The 17080-nt window shown below is 48.7% G+C and overlaps 1 protein-coding gene and 1 long non-coding RNA gene across 2 annotated transcripts in view; one reads left to right on the top strand and one right to left on the bottom strand.

Annotated features, from left to right (window-relative positions):
- Nucleotides 1-13072, top strand: part of LOC146425690 (uncharacterized) — a 105888-nt gene extending 92816 nt beyond the window's left edge. Inside the window, exon 3 of the long non-coding RNA XR_014846521.1 lies at nucleotides 13032-13072. This is a non-coding gene — a long non-coding RNA (uncharacterized LOC146425690). The remainder of the gene's footprint in view (nucleotides 1-13031) is intronic.
- Nucleotides 1-17080, bottom strand: part of LOC146425689 (kinesin-like protein KIF2A) — a 180572-nt gene that overhangs the window by 152173 nt on the left and 11319 nt on the right. The gene's annotated exons all lie outside the window — the stretch shown is intronic.

The raw sequence follows: 17080 nt of genomic DNA, 5'->3' as shown, positions 1-17080 counted from the left end.
TCCCACAGTAAACTCCTGGAAAAGCTGGCAGCTCACAGCTTGGACAGGTGCACTCTTCGCTGGGTCAAGAACTGGCTGGATGGCCAGGCCCAGAGAGTGGTGGTGAATGGTGCTGCATCCAGTTGGCGGCCAGTCACTAGTGGTGTCCCTCAGGGATCAGTGCTGGGGCCGGTTTTATTTAATATTTTTATTGATGACATGGATGAGGGTATTGAATCTATGATTAGTAAATTTGCAGACGACACCAAGCTGGGAGTGTATGTCTATCTGTTGGAGGGTAGGAGGTCTCTGCAAAGAGACCTAGAATGACTGGATAGATGGGCAGAGTCCAATAAGATTAAGTTCAATAAGTCTAAGTGCCGAGTCCTGCACTTTGGCCAAAACAACCCCCTGCAATGCTACAGGCTGGGGACAGTGTGGCTGGACAGTGCCCAGGCAGAAAGGGACCTGGGGGTACTGGTTGACAGCCGACTGAATATGAGCCAGCAGTGTGCCTTGGCGGCCAAGAAGACCAACAGCATCCTGGCTTGTATTAGAAATAGTGTGGCCAGCAGGACCAGGGAAGTCATTCTTCCCTTGTACTTGGCACTGGTGAGGCCACACCTCGAGTACTGTGTCCAGTTCTGGGCTCCTCAGTTCAGGAAGGACATTGAGACACTTGAACTTGTCCAAAGGAGGGTGACAAAGCTGGTGAAGGGCTTTGAACACACACCCTATGAGGAATGACTGAGGGAACTGGGGTTGTTTAGCCTGGAGAAAAGAAGACTCAGGGGAGACCTTATCACTCTCTACAACTACTTGAAGGGTGGTTGTAGTCAGGTGGGGGTTGGTCTCTTTCCAGGCAGCAACTGACACAACAAGAGGACACAGTCTCAAGCTGCGTCAAGGGAAATTTAGGTTAGATATTAGGAAAAGGTTTTTTACTGAAAGAGTAATAAAGTTTTGGAATTGTCTGCCCAGGGAGGTGGTGGAGTCACCATCCCTGGATGTGTTTAAAAAAAGATTGGACGTGTCACTCAGTGCCATAGTTTAGTTGGGGTGGTGTTAGGGCATGGGTTGGACTCAGTGATCTTGGAAGTCTCTTCCAACCCTGTGATTCTGTGTTTTTGTGGTAACAAGCTCCATGTGCTAGCTGTACCTAGTTTGTTCTCCTTTATCAATTTTAAGTTTTCTTTTTCAAACACTGACAGCTCTCCTGTTCTTATATTATGAAAAAATGGGCGCAAGCTCATGATCTTTCTTTTTTTACACTATTTGAACATTAATCCCTAAAAATTCACCATTTTTCCATTCCTAGAAGTTCTGTCAAATCTTTAGTCACTCTTCCAATTACAAGAACATCCCTTCTCCTCATGCCTGTTACATTATTTCTGACAGAGTGAGACCAGAACTGTATTTTCTCCCTGCTTTTCAAATGAGAAAATATATAATTAATTTCTCTGTTGTAGGTAGCATTTCAGATATGCAAAGACAGAACAGAAACAGCCTGAGGAAGAAACGGGCAGAACACAATTGTGTGGGAAATAAGTAAAGAGGTTTTTGCTCCCTTTAGCTCACTTGTGCTCACTGAAAAAAGCACTTTGGGAAAAGTACAGCTGACATGCAGGCAAGCAACAAGTTATGCAAACTTCGCATGAGCACCTCATGATCGGGATACTGATTGGCTAGGGAGACGTGGTGGACAACATCACATCAGGTGGCATGCAGCCAATGTGTGTTTGTTTAAGTTAACAAAAATGCTAACAAGTGTAATTTAAGCCAAGATAATTTTAGCGCAGTATAAAGCCTTGCATAGAGTATTTTTAGCACGGTATAAAAGCTTTTGCTTAGTAGTACAGTATATAAGTCTGTGTGTGGCCTCAATAAAGTGATTCTCTTCAAAGCAAGCAAGAGTGTCTGTGCCTTCTTCATCATTGCTACAAATGGCACCCGAATAGATCGGACCTCAGACGGCGGTGAAAGATGTAGACTGCATCTGGTAGCAAACCCCACTGAACCAAAGGGGTGGATCTGTGGCTAGCACAGGTTTTTCCCATGAGAAATTTTCTTGTGTTTTATAAATAAAGATAAAGTTTGGATGTTGTTGGAACAGTGTCCCAGAACTTGGGCAGTGCAGGCCTGGCCAATCAGGCCTGGGGGAAGGCTTCTGACTGACCAATCTGGGTGACTTTTGAGAACTCTATATATGTGATGAAATCAAAATAATAAAGGTCATTCCTTCTTGCCACTGAGAACTGGTGCCTTCATTACTCTGCTAGCTGCTCAACAGCGACATCTGGTGACCACCGATGTGTACTGCGTTCAATTGCAGGTACGCGGCAGTCTTGCCCCCGGGCCCGACCCCCCCCCCCGCCTGCCCTGAGGCATGGCTGATTCTGATGCGGACATGGACCCCCCCATTCCTGCCGATGGGCTCTTGCGGGCCTTTTTGGAGGTCTCTGAGGATGACCCTGCGTCCGATCAGTCGCCGCGAGTCACTCGGGCTTTGTTGGACTGGGTCGCGGGCCATGTGTCCCGGGCCCTTTGGGATGTGGCGCTGGACTGTGATTTTTGGTTTGTGGTCGGCCGCACTTTGGTCATGGAGTGGATGCAGGGTGATCGATCTACGGTCCGCTTCCATGGGGTTTGGAGAGACATTTGGGACGCGTTGGAAGGGCAAGCGTTCTATGACTCTCAGCTATCGGCTTGCGCGGGCGTGGAGCCCCTGCTCTTGGCCGTGGGGCGGAGTGTGAAGGACGCGCCGACCCAGACGGATTCTGACGTCCTGTCCCTGGTGGCGGATGCGGCCGCGAGGCCTCAGTTTGTTTCTCCAGCTGACCTACCGAAGCGCACTTATGTCCACCCGACGGAGCAGCTGGCCGGGTTGCAGAAGACTGGAGGATCGCGGGCCGGCTCTGACACGGCCGCTGCGCAGGTCCCCCCGCCTCTGCCGCCGCGATGTGCGCAGCCTCAGAAACCCCCCCCTCCCCTGCGGAATGGCGCCGGGCTGCCCCTCCCCCATGGGCAGCCGGGATGTGCGGCAGGGGCTGGTGGGGTGGGGGTGGGGAGTGCTGCGGAGGACCAGGAGTCCCGGCTGCTTGCTTTGGCTGCGGGCCAGCCGCTTGTGGCTGCGGAAGTTCCGGCTCCGGATTTGCTGGTGGTTTCGGCCGGCGCGGGGGTTCCCGCGCAGGCGGCAGCCGGCTCGGGAGAGGCCAGCGTTTTGCCGAGCCCGCCCGGCGCGCCGGCAGCGCAGCCCCGGGCCGTGGTGGCCGCGGGTGCGGCCGGTCCCATGGCGTCGGGGTCGTGTGAGCAGGCGCCGGCTCAGCCGCTGGCTGCGGCCGGGGCCCGGCAGTCGGGGTCACTCCCCGGGGCGGTCGTGGGGCCGGAGGGGGAGCCGCCGGCGGGTGGTGCTTCCGCCGCGGGGGCTTTGATTGGCGTTCCCGCGGGTGCGGGGCCGACCCGGCTTCCCTGCGGCTCGGCGGACATGGCGTCCGTGCCGGGTGCCATGGTTTTTCCTCCGCTTTCGTTTTTCCATGATTTGCTGGCCGAAGTGGCTGAGATTCGGCAGCGGATGGAGGTCTGTTCGTGCAGGCCCCACGGTCCGTGTGGGGCTGCCCAGGGAGTCCATCCCCCGGGTTTCCGGATGGGGTCTGGACTTCCTGGCGGCCCGACGGCCGGCTTGGTGCCGGCGGCAAGGGGCTGCTTTGGCCCCGGGCGGGTGCCTGTTCCCCTGTCGGGTTCTGTGGCAAGTGAGGCCCTGGCGCAGCGTGCTGGCCCTGTGCCGGAGGGCGTGGCCGGCGCGCCCAGCGGCGCGCCGGTGGCGCCTCCGTCTTCCTGCCCCTCCCCCGTCCCAGTCACCGCGCAGTTTCTTGGCGGGGACGCTGCCTCCGGCCGCTCGCCGTCCTTTGTGATGGGGAGTGCTGATTGCAAGCCCTGCTCTGACGACTCGGACGGTGATGAGGAGAGTTTTCTTCCTCCTGGGCGGAGGCTCGCGCGGGCGACGAGAAAGAAAGGGCATTGGGCTCTCTCGAACCCCTGGAGACGCCGTAACGGCATGGGGGTTTTTTGCCCGCGCGACCCCCTGCAGTTCTGGGAATCGGTGAAGCAGGGTGCGCTGGAGGCAGGGCACTGGGAACTTCTAGAGAAGATTGGATTGCCCAAACAGAGGGAGGGGTGCAAATCTGCTGTGGCAGGTTCGGATGGTGATGGCTTCCCTCAGGGGGATGCTCAGGCTTTTCCAGTGTATGTGCCTGGCCCAGATGCTATGGACACAAGGAACAGCCATTCCACCATCGCCTGGCGCATGACAAATGACCTGGCGACCAAGGTCGCGACATTCGGGGTGTCTTCTCCGGCAGTGATGCAAGTTCTTAGAATGATAAATAGTGATTTGCTTGCTCCATTTGATATTATGTATCTGGCTCAGGTGCTGTTTCACCCCATACAATACAGTGCCTTTGAGGACAATTGGAAAGCGCTGGTCGAGGATCAGCTGCGGAAAAATGTGTCTTTGCCTGCCGAGGACCCTAGGCGCATGGTTGGGGTTGATGTCCTCATGGGTAAGGGACCTTTCTCCAACCCCAACGTTCAAGCTGCCTGGGATCCTCGGATCCTGGAGCAAGCCCAACAGCTCGGTATGGGAGCCATTTTGAAAACGATTGAGATGGTTGCCCCACAAACACAGTATACACAGATACGGCAGGGGCAATCTGAACTTTACATGTCATTTCTTGAGAAGCTGGCAGCAGCCTTGGAAAAGCAGGTTGATGATCCGTCCACAAGACAGATCTTGATGAAACACTTAGCAAGGGACAATGCCAATGACGAATGTAGAAGGATCATCAATTCCCTACCGGGGGATCCTTCTGTGCAGGACATGATGCGAGCTTGTGCCAGGGTGCAGTCCGAAAATCAGGGAAAAGTCGCCTTGGCTGCATTTTTGTCCTCAGATCAGGGACCCGCTGATCAGGATAAAAACCAGCCCAAATCTGGGAACAAACGGAAATGGGTCAAATCTAAACAGAAAGATAATTCCGGGAAGAAGGGAAATTCAGGGACTGAGACTCCTCAGTGCAAGAGGTGTGGTAGGCCAGGTCACACTTCAGACTACTGCAGGTCACAGTACCATGTAGATGGTCGACCCCTGTCGGGAAACGTGATGAGGGGTGCAAAAAGGGGGATTTGCCCCCCATCACAACAGTTCCCCCAGAACAAGGTGATGGCCCAGGCTTACCCGGTCAATGTGGAGGAGGCACCAAAGGCTCAGCCCGAGTCAACGCCTACACCGCAGCAACAGTCGTCTTAGAATCTGACGATGCCCCCAGGGTTCCCTTGGAGGTGGACGGTTCCCTGGATCAGGGAACCAGTGCACTGCTTATGGCAGGGCCTGAGGCCACTAGCCAAGGAATCCTGGTTCTTCCAGAGTTCATAGATGCTGGTTTCAAGGGCCAAATTCACGCTACGGTTTCCACTCCTGATCCTCCTGTCACCATTCCTGCGCACACTTGTCTTGCTCACTTGTTGCCTTGTGAGTCTCCTGTTCCCAGGGTAGACCAGCAAGTTGGCGGAGGTGACGGCACTGAACTGCCAGGACTTCCACAGGTCTACTGGGCTGCATCTATCTCCAATGAGTCGCCACAGATGACATGTACCCTCATCATGCCGAAAGCACGTCCACATCGAGTTCGAGTCTGAGGTTTGATCGATACAGGTGCTGATGCAACGATCCTTTCCGCCGCTTCGTGGCCTCCTACGTGGCCTTTGTGCCCAGTGGGACTGAATATCGCGGGGTTGGGGGGAACAACGCAGAGTCGATTGAGTAAGCGACCTGTGTTGGTGAAGGATCCAGAGGGACACACGGCCTCCATTCAGCCTTATGTCACTCCAGCTCCAGTGAACCTCTGGGGACGGGACGTGTTGGCAGCTTGGGGGGTGCGGATCACGACAAATTTTTGATAGGGGTCACTGTGTGCAAGGGCGCACCATATTCCACGCTGTCTTTACGATGGCTGACAAAAACACCAATATGGGAACCACAGTGGCCCTTGCCGAAAGATAAATTAGTCGCCCTTTGTCAGCTGGTTCAGGAGCAACTGAAAGAGGGACACATAGAACCTTCTACCAGTCCCTGGAATACCCCAGTTTTTGTGATTAAGAAAAAATCGGGGAAATGGAGACTGTTGCAAGATCTCCGGAAAGTCAATGCAGTGATGGAAAGTATGGGGAGTTTACAGCCTGGCATGCCTTCACCCACGATGATTCCCACAGAGTGGGAAATCTTGATCGTTGATTTGAAGGATTGCTTTTTTACAATCCCTTTGCACCCCTATGACAGGCCAAAGTTTGCCTTTACTGTGCCTGCAATTAACAATGCGGAGCCTGTAAAGCGGTTTCAATGGAAAGTGTTACCTCAGGGCATGAAAAATAGCCCAACTATCTGTCAATGGTATGTCGCGCAGGCCTTATCCGGAATTCGTGAGCAGTTTCCTGAGGCACTCTGCTACCATTATATGGATGATATCCTGGTGGCAGCAGCCACCCAGGATGAGTTGCGGAGGTTACAGCCTCGACTGCTCGATGCCTTGCATTCCTATGGGTTGCAAGTGGCTCCGGAAAAGGTTCAACAACAGCCTCCTTGGAAATATTTGGGAGTCAAAATTTTGGATCGAACCATACAGCATCAAGAGGTGCAGTTCTCAGACACTATTAAGACTTTGAATGATGCCCAAAAATTGCTAGGCATCATCAACTGGTTACGCCCATATTTGGGACTGACCAATACACAACTTTCCCCACTTTTTAATATTTTAAAGGGGGACTCTGACCTAAACTCACCTCGACAATTGACTCCCGAGGCGCGACGAGTGCTGAACGAAGTGCAGCAAGCTGTTTCCGCTCATCAGGTTTATCGAGTGGATCCCTCTACTGATATCACTGTTTTCATTACTGCTCCAGACCTCCAACCTACGGGTATCATTGGCCAGTGGAACAAACAATGGGATGATCCTTTGCACATCCTGGAATGGGTCTTTTTGCCCCATCAGCCAAAAAAGACAGCACCCACATTGTTCGAATTGATAGCCTGCCTGATAATTAAATGCCAATATCGGTGTTTACAATTGATGGCGGCTGATCCCGCAACGATTGTTGTCCCAGTACCACAGGACAATTTCGAATGGAGTCTTGCTAATAGTGCTCCTTTGCAAAGTGCACTGCAAAATTTCTCAGGGCAGATTGCTTATCATCTGCCCAGCCACAAATTGCTGCAGCTGGCGAATTCAATCAGTTTTACGTTGCGGCCAAAGAACAGCCGGGTGCCGGTCCATGGACCCACTGTCTTTACGGACGGTTCTGGGAGAACAGGAAAGGCCATTGTTACCTGGAAGGAAGGATCTGAGTGGCAGGTGCTGAAAGGCCATGAGACAGGCTCTGCTCAACTGGTTGAATTGAAGGCAGTTGCCATGGCTTTTCAGCGGTTCTCTCAGGTGCCTTTGAATTTGGTCACCGACTCTGCTTATGTAGCAGACATAACCAAACGTTTGGATTGCTCACTTCTAAAAGAAGTCAATAACGTGACTCTGTTTTCGCTATTGCGAACCCTGTGGAAGGCGATTCAGGCTCGAGTGCATCCATATTATATTCTGCACATTCGAAGCCACACCAATTTACCAGGCTTTTTAACAGAAGGCAATGCCAGGGCTGACATGTTAGCCAACCCTGCATGGGTGGCACCTCAGCCTGACAAAATTGCACAAGCCAAGGCATCGCACAATTTCTTTCATCAGAGTGCACATACCCTGCAGAAGCAGTTTCAATTGACGCCAACTGAGGCTCGTGACATTGTCAGTGCTTGTGCTGACTGCCACGGACTCGCTGCACCTCTGCCATCGGGGGTGAACCCCAGAGGTCTAAAGGCCTTGCAGCTGTGGCAGACGGATGTGACACACATTCCAGAATTTGGCCGAGTCAAGTATGTGCATGTGTCTATTGACACTTTCTCCTCAGCTATGTGGGCGACTGCCCATACTGGAGAAAAAAGTCACGATGCCATTGCCCATTGGAAATTAGCCTTCTCAGTCCTGGGGGTGCCAGCCACTGTGAAAACCGACAATGGTCCTGCCTACGCCTCGCAGAAGACACGGCAGTTTTTGCACCTATGGGGTGTAGACCATACGTTCAGTATTCCGCATTCTCCTACTGGCCAAGCCATTGTGGAACGCGCTCATGGTACTCTGAAGCGTGTCTTGGAAAGGCAAAAAGGGGGAATGCATGGGGAAACACCACAGAGTCGATTGGAGAAAGCTTTGTATACAATCAATCATCTTACGGTGCCACCAAACTTGAATAATCCTGTGATTTTGAACCACTTTCTTTCATTGCAGTCATCAGGCGAGTTGCGTTTGCCCCGGGCGAAGGTATGGGTACGGAACCTACTTACTAACACCTGGGAAGGCCCTCATGAGCTTATTGCTTGGGGTCGAGGGTATGCTTGCGTCTCCACAGATACTGGGGTACGATGGCTGCCTGCAAAATGCGTCCGCCCTGACCTGCGGCTCCCGAGACAGAACCAGCAACCTCAAAATGACAACCAGAATGCCGAACACCAACCGAGTGATCCTTCTGATGATGACCAAGAAGCCGGTCCATCCACAAGCAGAGACTGAAACTCATTCATGGAGTCAGAAAGCAAGGACTTTGAAAGCATGTTTTGTTGAATTACAGATTTATAAGTAGATTTAGTTTTATATATACTTTATCTAGGTTATTGCATGGGGCCTCTTTGACCATCTTTATCAGCATCAGGTTCAGGTTCTGTTCAGTGGCTGGCCACCTCCGAACAGACCCCTTGAGTTTCAACCAGGCTCTGTTTGGTAACTGGCCATTACGAAACAGATCCTTCATGCTGATCCACTGGGGCTCACAAGCAATGCCTTCTGTTCTTAAACAAAAAGGGGGAGCTGTGGCTAGCACAGGTTTTTCCCATGAGAAATTTTCTTGTGTTTTATAAATAAAGATAAAGTTTGGATGTTGTTGGAACAGGGTCCCAGAACTTGGACAGTGCAGGCCTCGCCAATCAGGCCTGGGGGAAGGCTTCTGACTGACCAATCTGGGTGACTTTTGAGAACTCTATATATGTGATGAAATCAAAATAATAAAGGTCATTCCTTCTTGCCACTGAGAACTGGTGCCTTCATTACTCTGCTAGCTGCTCAATAGCGACAGTGGATCCATCAGCAAATTCAACTAAGGGACTCGGTGTGTCCATCACCTTAAGGTGAGCAGTGGGGAATCATGGAAGCAAAAATGTTCCTTGAACAGAAATGGAGCCTAGAAAATTCGAGATGGCTCTTTCATCAACAGAATAGAGATATTTCAGATGCTAAGCTAATTGCCTTGCTGGACTGGATGTCCATGCATATAAAAGATTTCCCCCCGATGGGGCTTTTCAGTCAGATGCCTGGCAGGTAGTAGGCCAGAACCTTTTTGATATTGCCCGGAGTGGTGATGTCGATGCTTCTAAACACCTCGTTATGTAGGGAATTATTATGGCAACTCTTAAAGGAACCCACACAGAGGTGCGTCCTCAGATGGCTTTAGAAACTGACTCTCCTGAGCCGTCAGCCCCTCTGGCAGCGGGTCCCAACATACTGGTCAGGCCCAAGGTCAAGCCATCCCCTAGGGGCATGTTTGACTTTGACGGCAATCTTGACCCAGGCAATCCTCTCAACCCTGGACCCATAGACCCTGGGCAGGAGGCAGATTTATACCCTCCACGGGATGATGATGCTATGGCACATTGGTGGCGGAAATGCAAAGAGGCCGCTATGAAACGGGGAGATTTTACAGATATTACTGCTTGTCCTGTTGTTTATGAACAGGGTCAACCACCTGCTTACAAAGACTTAGATTATGAAATTACCAAAGAACTGAGGAAATTGGTAAAGGAGAGAGGCGTGTCTTCCCATCATGTTTTAATGTATTTGGAGTCCATAAGTACCACCTATGTTCTTATACCTAGTGATTGGAAAAGCCTAATGAAAATGATCTTGACCATAACACAATATTTGGTCTGGCTTTCTGACTACCATGAAACATGTATTGCTCAAGCCGGAGCTTTACAGCAAAGAGATCCACCTGTTGTTGTCACTCAGCTGACAGGTGATGGCCCGCATGCATGCTCTGTGGTGCAGATGGGCTATCCTCGAGATGTCTATGATATTATTACCTGGATAGCTCTTCAGGCACTGCAACGGCTCCTGGGGGCGGGCACGGATGCTACTATGCCTTTTGTGAAAATTTTACAAGGTCCAGCAGAATCATATACACAGTTTCTGGATAGGTTGCAGGCTGTGCTTCCCCGCCAGGTTGATAATGATGATGCTTGGTTGATAATGATGCTCAGTCTTATTTTGTTGTGACAACTCGCTTTCGAAAATGCAAATGATGACTGTAAAGAAGTGTTACTGACTGTTCGCAATTGGCATATTGTGATATAGCAGAGATGGTTAAAGCCTGTCAGAATGTGAGTTCAACGACCCATCATACTAACTCTCTTGCCATGGCTTTAGCCACTCATCTATGAATGTCGAGGGAGACTGTTTTAATTGTGGCTCCAGTGGCCACTTCAAAAGAGAGTGTCCTCTACAATGGGACAAGAAAAACTTGCCTCCTACTGCTTGTCCCTGTTGCAGAAAGGGAAAACATTGGGCTAATGAATGCTGTTCTTGCTACACTGTAGAAGAGGAACCCATAAAGTCAGGAAACTGACGACGGGGGGCGGGCTCACGCGCCCCGCAGAATCAAAAAAATGCGACACACGGAGCCTGGCAAGCAAGCTCGTCCCTGTAACCTCCGGCAGTGCAGGGTTGGACCTGGCCGCCAGTCAGTCAGTCAGTCGCTCTCATGACTTCCTCTGTGCATTTAGTTCCTACAGGGGTGTGGGAACCAATTGGGAATATTTTATTGATCAGACGCTCTTCTACAACCAAACTGGGGCTTTTTGTGCTACCTGGAGTTATGGACTCAGACTTTGAGGGTGATATTCAAATTGTGCTTTGGACCCACATGCCACCTTGCGTTATACCCACTGGTCAGCGTTTAACACAGCTTATTCCCTTTTCCAGCACAACCCCTGGCAGTAAGGGTAAACGTGGCACGGGTGGCTTTGGCAGCACAGGCCAGCCAGAAATCTTTTGGACAAATTCCATCACAACAGCTCAGCCGAACCTGGTATGCACCATTGATGGTAAAAAATTCAAATTCAAAAGGCTTGTCAATACCGGAGCTGACATCTCCATTATCAAAAGCAGCAAATGGCCCAGTGACTGGCCTATGATTAACCCCACCATGACTGATTGGGATAGGAGGGATTCAGTGCCCTAGGCAAAGTGCTCATGTTCAGCTTGTTCTCGGCCCTGATGAGCAGAGTGCCTGAATCACACCATTTATTGCTGCCATACCATATATATTATGGGGACAGGATGTTTTGGGACAATTTGGAACCACCATACGGATAGAATCAGATTCACCTAAAGGTCTTTGTCATAGGGGCCATTGATCAGCCGTTCTGAACACAGATATTGGATATATGCAAACTTACATGGAGGACAAATGACCCTGTCTGAGTTGATCAATGGCTCCTATGGAAGGAACGGCTACAAAATCTACAACAGCTCGTAGAAGAGCAATTGTCCTTAGGACATATTCGGCCATCTTCTAGCCCTTGGAACACCCCTGTATTCTGTGTACCCAAGAAAAGTGGCAAATGGCGATTATTGCACGACCTGCAAGCAGTAAATGCAGTCACTGAGCTGATGGGTGCTTTACAACCCGGACTTCTGTCACCTGCGATGATTCCTATGGATTGGCCTCTGATAGTCATAGATCTAAAAGACTGCTTTTTTACCATTCCCTTGCACCCTGATGATGCACCCTGTTTTACCTTTTCAGTGCATACCTTGAACCATGCGGAACAAATGAAAAGGTTTCATTGGACAGTGTTGCCACAAGGCATGTGCAATAGCCCGACCATATGCCAAAGAGTGGTCGATCTTGCTCTGCAACCTGTGTGCTGCCAGGTTCCTACATGTGGTAGTTTTGATTGGCCCAAAACATCAATAAAGTATTTTTGACATCTAAGAGAAATTTAGTCCCTTCAGAAGATGTTGTAGTAAGCCTGGAGAGGTGTCTGGGGGTGGAGAGTAGCACAAAGATAGCTCTTGTGTGTCTTGAGTAAAAGTTCTAGAAGTTTTTACATCAAGTCCAGCAGAGCCAATCTCTGATGGCTCTGAAGGTGATGGACATGCTACCAGCCAAGTTTAAGCTAATTAGAGGTACTAGTTATGCCTCTGTGAAAACATATTTAAGAAGAAATTAAAACAAAGCAGGCATGCACTTCTTTCACTTCTTTGTAGTTGGAAGAGGAAGAGGTGGAGGTAAAAATATGTAGAGAGAGAACAACATAGAAACAGCCAAGGTCAGTGAAGAAGGTGGGGGAAGAGGTGCTCCCGGCACCGGAGCTGAAAACCTTCTGCTAGCCATGGTGAAGGCCATGGGGGGAGCAGGAGGTTCCCTGCAGCCCATAGAGTCCACAGGAGTGCAGAAATCAACCCACAGCTCACTCTAGAAGAGCAGGTAGATGCCTGGAAAAGACTGTGAACCAGTGGGAGTCTCATCTAAGAGTTAAAACTGCAAAGGCCTTGGAAGAGAGAGAAAGGCCTTTTCCTTGCTCCTGGCATGGAAGCAGCCTAGCCTCAGCTTGAGAGAGTCTGCACAGCACCCTATAGACAAAGAGACTCATGTTGCAGCAGAATTCAGGCAGGATGTTGTTCGTAAGATTAGACCCACGCCAAAGAAGTTCTCAAAGGACTGTCTCTCGTGAAAAAGACCCCTAGCTAAGTAGAAAACCTCTTTTCCTAATTAGACTGACCAGAAAACCCCTACCCTGCCCCCTGTCTGTGTTGCTAGCTTAGAAAGAGAGAAGGGGGGTGAGTGGACTGCTTCTTAAAAGGGTGGGGGGTGAGAGCAAGAGAACTGTCTAAAGAAATAAAGAGATAAGTAGAGGCAAAGAGTATTTGTAGTAGAAGAATTGTAGTGATGAATAGATTTAAGAACCTGCTCTGTAGACTGAGAAAATGCCCCACACCCTGCCCCCTACCCCAGCTTATTAGTTATAAAAGAAAAAAAGGAGTAAATACTATAAGTTCGTAAGAGGGAGGAGGGGAGTGAACAAAATAATGTATAAAAATTTTATTTTTGCCTGCATTTATCCTCCAACTCTGTTAAGTAATTAAATCACTTTTTTGCAACTTTAAGCTTAGAGCCTAGTTGCCCTCTTTTCGTGCGTCCTCCTGGCAATGTCCTATCTCAAACCCTGACACTACTGCAACCATATACCACTATATGGATGATATTTTGCTTGCGGCTAAAGACCATTCTGTTTTGTGTTCCATACAGGTCGCTGTCATTCAGGCAGTTCAGGCAGCAGGACTGATCGTCGCACCTGAAAACATGCAGTGTCAGCCCCCACGGCATTACTTAGGGTGGAAAATTACTCAGCAGACCATTTGCCCTCAGCCACTAAAGCTTTGTGTTAAAGACTCCTTGACTTTAAATGACTTGCAGAAATTACTAGTTTCTTTAAACTGGTTACACACTATTTTAGGTCTATCTACAGAACTTTAGCACCCCTTGTTTGAGTTACTCAAAGGAAATCCCCATCTGAATTCTTATTGACAGTTGACTGACATAACGACGAGAGGGAACTCACGGCAGTCTCCATGTGAGATATAAGCAAGCTCCATTTTATTTCACCAAACGAGAAACTTATATACTGTTACAGATGTTACTAATTATAGTTACACACGTATCTGCAGTCTGTTCTCACACATTCAGGGATCTTCCTGTTGACTCCCTTATTCTTTTCTCATAACACTTCTGACTCCCTATTCTTTCCCATGACATTCTTCCCACAGCTCAGAAACATAGTTGTGGTTCTCAGGTGTTAGTTTCTTATAACAGCTTGTTAGGATTTTTACTGAGGCCTGACTATGCTGAGGTTTTGTTCAGGCCTGTTTAGTTAGCATAAGTTTTGCTGGAAAACTGCGTTTTCCAACAGTTCCCCCGTTTCACTTGTGAGAACAGACATTGTTTGTTATCAGATTAATTTGCTTTGCTATAAGTAATTCTTATTATTAGAATTGTTATAAGTTTACTTAAGGAAATTTCACTAGTTATTTAGATATGTTGCCATGGTATAGGAACTGTCATTGCTGAAAACATTCACTTCACAGGTAAAGCTTGGAGAACCTTTTCCGGACAAGGACTCCAAGTTTACTTGGAATAAGGTTTAGCTTTTATGAACTCAATTTGGCAAATGAAAATTACTTGATTACATTTTGGTGCGGAACACTTGGGACTCATGGCATGTTTCCCAGCCAGTTAGGACCAAAGCTTGGCCAGAGCTTAGGTGCTAAGTAGAAGGGTTTTCTTAGAACATCTTATAAACAAGCTTTGATTAATATTAATAAGGAGAGTGTCTTAACATGTTACTATTTTTGCAGATAGCTATATAAGGTGAGATGAAATATTTGAAAACAGTGGACATTATCATTTGACTTTAACTAAGGAAGATAAAACTGCAAAGCTTTTGTGAATAATAATATAAACTAACAAATTTAAAACTTAAAATCAATATCACTGAAAATGAATAAAACTTGATCTTAATAAATCTGATTTTAAATTAACAAATAGGACTTAACTATAATGGAATTTAAAATTGATATCACTTTAACAACTTAACTCTAACAAAATTTAAAACTTAACAGAATTTAAAATTAACATCACTTAATATTACTTAACAGAATTTTAACTTTAACAGAATTTACAACTTAATAGAATTTAAATTCACTATTACTTAACTTTAACAGAATCTATGCTTAATCAAAAGTATTTAACAGGTAGTTTAAACTATTCAGTATAACTTCACTCACAGGTTTTCATTCACACATCAAAACTCTCAAGAAATCAAAATCACACTATCAGCAGTCACAGGTTTCATCTACACATTAAAGCACTCAACACACTCTCAGTAGGCCTACAATATTCACACATACACACAAACACCATCTTAAGCAATGCTTTAGCAAAATTCAGCTCTCGTTCAAGGCTTTAGTATTCAAGGTGTTATTTTTTTATCAGGATAATATCTGGTTACAATGCTTCTTTATTAGTAAAACGCTGGAAATAGGTTTTGGTCTCGGTGTCAGTGCAGCCAGGCTGAAGGAAGAGCCGATCTGCTCCATCTGCTTGGACATTTTCAGGGAGTTTCGGTTGCTGAGCTGCAGCAGGTGGTGAAGGCTTGCCAGGACAAGTGCTTACAGAAAAAGCCAAGCTCAGAGACATTTCCCTGAAACTCTGGAAAAGCTGAAAAGTCATGAAGCTACACCGGATCAGCCATAGCAAGGTTGTGCTGCTGGTTAACACGTGGCAATGGGTGTTTCACCCTGCAAAGCGAATAATTAGAGGTTTTGGAGAGAACAGCTGGAGAACGTGTTCAAAGATTTGTATCTGTAGCTAGAGAGCGCGGCGGGACCGCTGCCGCCATGGGGAATGACATGGACGTGATTCCCGAGCGGGAGATGAAGAACCTCTAGTTCAGAGCACTGAAGAAGATTTGCATCTTTGAAACTCTTAAAAGTTTTCCATGACTACGAGGAAAATAACTCCATTCTGTATCAGACTGCTGTTTTTGCTGGCAACGCTGTTGGTTAGTTTTGGTTCGCTGCTGAAGCTGTCAATCATTTCCTCATCCTTAGGGAGGAGCAGAGTTTAGAGTTTCACCATAGACATCACCGTTGGGGCAGTGAAGGAGGCGTGGATGGCTCGTGGCTCCGCCTACCGGGGCACCCTCTGGGACTTCCGCTTTCTTTACCAGTTGATCGGAAACCACGGTTGGAGCAACTTCCGCCACAGGTCTGTCTGTGTGCCATGCAGGCGGTGCGCAGTGAAGGGTAGGGGCCACCGCTGCCGTGCGGCCACTGGTCGCTTTCTGTTTGTTTTTTCTGTTTCTACAAGCTTCTGTGCTGTAACTATCTCTATTGCAGCGGGAACACCAAACTTTTTCGTTACAGTTCTTTCGTATGTGTTTTTCACTGCCACATTGATAACACTGGGATGATTTCTGGCTACTTTGGTGCTTTACCCACGATATTTGAGCTCTCTCTAACATCGTATTCAGTTGTTCTGGTAAAACTTCAACAGTGACTCTCTCAAACAAAGCAGCTAAGATGTTTTTCGTTGTAAAGTTGCTAAGCTCTGTGATACATTGAGACAAGAATAGGTTTTTTATCCAGTCGAGTAACTTTGTATTCTCGGCTGCCGGCAGCGGCGTAGAGCACCCTCCCCTTGGTAGCGCTGGCAGCGAGGGAGAGCTACTATTCTCCCCCCCCCTCCCTGGCGGGGGGGGCTTCCCTGGCTGCGCTGCGGCTGCCGAAGTTTTACGCATGTTAAAAGCAGCACGGTAACTCACAGATTTTTCTCTGCTCCATGCGGCTGTTATCTCCTGTGCCATCAGCCACGCAAGGTCTTGCTCCGTGGCATGCTCCTGCAAGCAGGCTACGACCTTACTCCATGGCTTACCAAGCTTTCTTGCAACTTTATCACAGTCCAAAAGTAAAGTAGCTCCATAATTCAACCACTCTCCTACATCGAATACTGTAATAGGATTTGTAAAAAATCCATAAGCTTGTCCTACCACCATCAGGCCCATTAAGTGTGATAGGCCACCTTTACTGAGTCCGTGCTTTTCTAAAAAGCATAACAATAAAAATTGGGCTACCTCCGTCTCCATTCCGTACCAGCTGGGTTTAAAGTTACGTAGTCGCCGCCGTCTGAGCACTCCGCTGGGGCGTCTCTGGTTATTCCGTGGTCGCCACGGTCAGTGCAGCTCACAGAAGTGTAGCCCCCACGGTAGGCAGGTCCTATTCGGCCTGTGCCGCCGGATCTCCCCCTCGCGGGGCGAAGATCTTGACACACCGTCGCTGCACAGCTCCGATGCCTCTCCGTTCTCGCCGCTCTCCGGGCAGGGTCGTAAAACTCTGCT

This window comes from Lichenostomus cassidix, chromosome W (genome assembly GCF_008360975.1).
Source record: "Lichenostomus cassidix isolate B80296 chromosome W, HeHo_3.0, whole genome shotgun sequence".
In the NCBI taxonomy this organism is placed as follows: Eukaryota; Metazoa; Chordata; class Aves; order Passeriformes; family Meliphagidae; genus Lichenostomus; species Lichenostomus cassidix.
This window is presented reverse-complemented; position numbering and strand designations above follow the sequence as displayed.